Here is a 673-nt window from a genome sequence, read left to right on the forward strand (position 1 = left end):
GAAATGGGAGCGGGTGGCACGCCTGCCACGAGATACAAGAAATGGGATCGGGTTGCACACCTGTAACAAGATGTGAAAAGAAAGTGAAATCTGCCTTTGTTTCCCTTATCCTTGTTAGTGGGTGGTTTTTGATTCCTTAATAATTCTCTTGATATTCTGTTTTTACTTGTTATTCCCCGAAGCATGTTTCCCCCTCACATCTTTATTTATTTATCTCTACTTTACTTTCTGCTGTATATTATACAACTGCACAGGTTTATTTGGTAGTCTGGTCCTAGCCTCGTCACTACTTCGCCGAGGTTAGGCTAGGCACTTACCAGCACATGGAGTCAGATTGTGCTGATACTACACTCTTGCACTCTTTTGTGCAGACCCCAGTTTGTGGACTTCGGACCGTAGGTTGGAGCTATTTTTCAGTTCACGCGGAGATCCAAAGAGACTTGCAGGCGTCCGCAGGCCCTGACGTCTCCCTCTATCCTTATTTCCTGTTTCATTTTCCTTATATTCAGAAAACAGTGTATTGATATTTTCTTCAGACTTTGTATGTAGTAAATCTTAGACCGTCTGTGATACTTGTGACACAGTTCTGGGTAGTCGAGGTTTCAAAACACTTGTATTAAATATTCGTGTTCAGATAGCTCTATGGCTTCTTTCTTCCGCTTATGTTAAGTTC

Source organism: Nicotiana attenuata, unplaced genomic scaffold, assembly GCF_001879085.1.
Source record: "Nicotiana attenuata strain UT unplaced genomic scaffold, NIATTr2, whole genome shotgun sequence".
Classification (NCBI taxonomy): Eukaryota; Viridiplantae; Streptophyta; class Magnoliopsida; order Solanales; family Solanaceae; genus Nicotiana; species Nicotiana attenuata.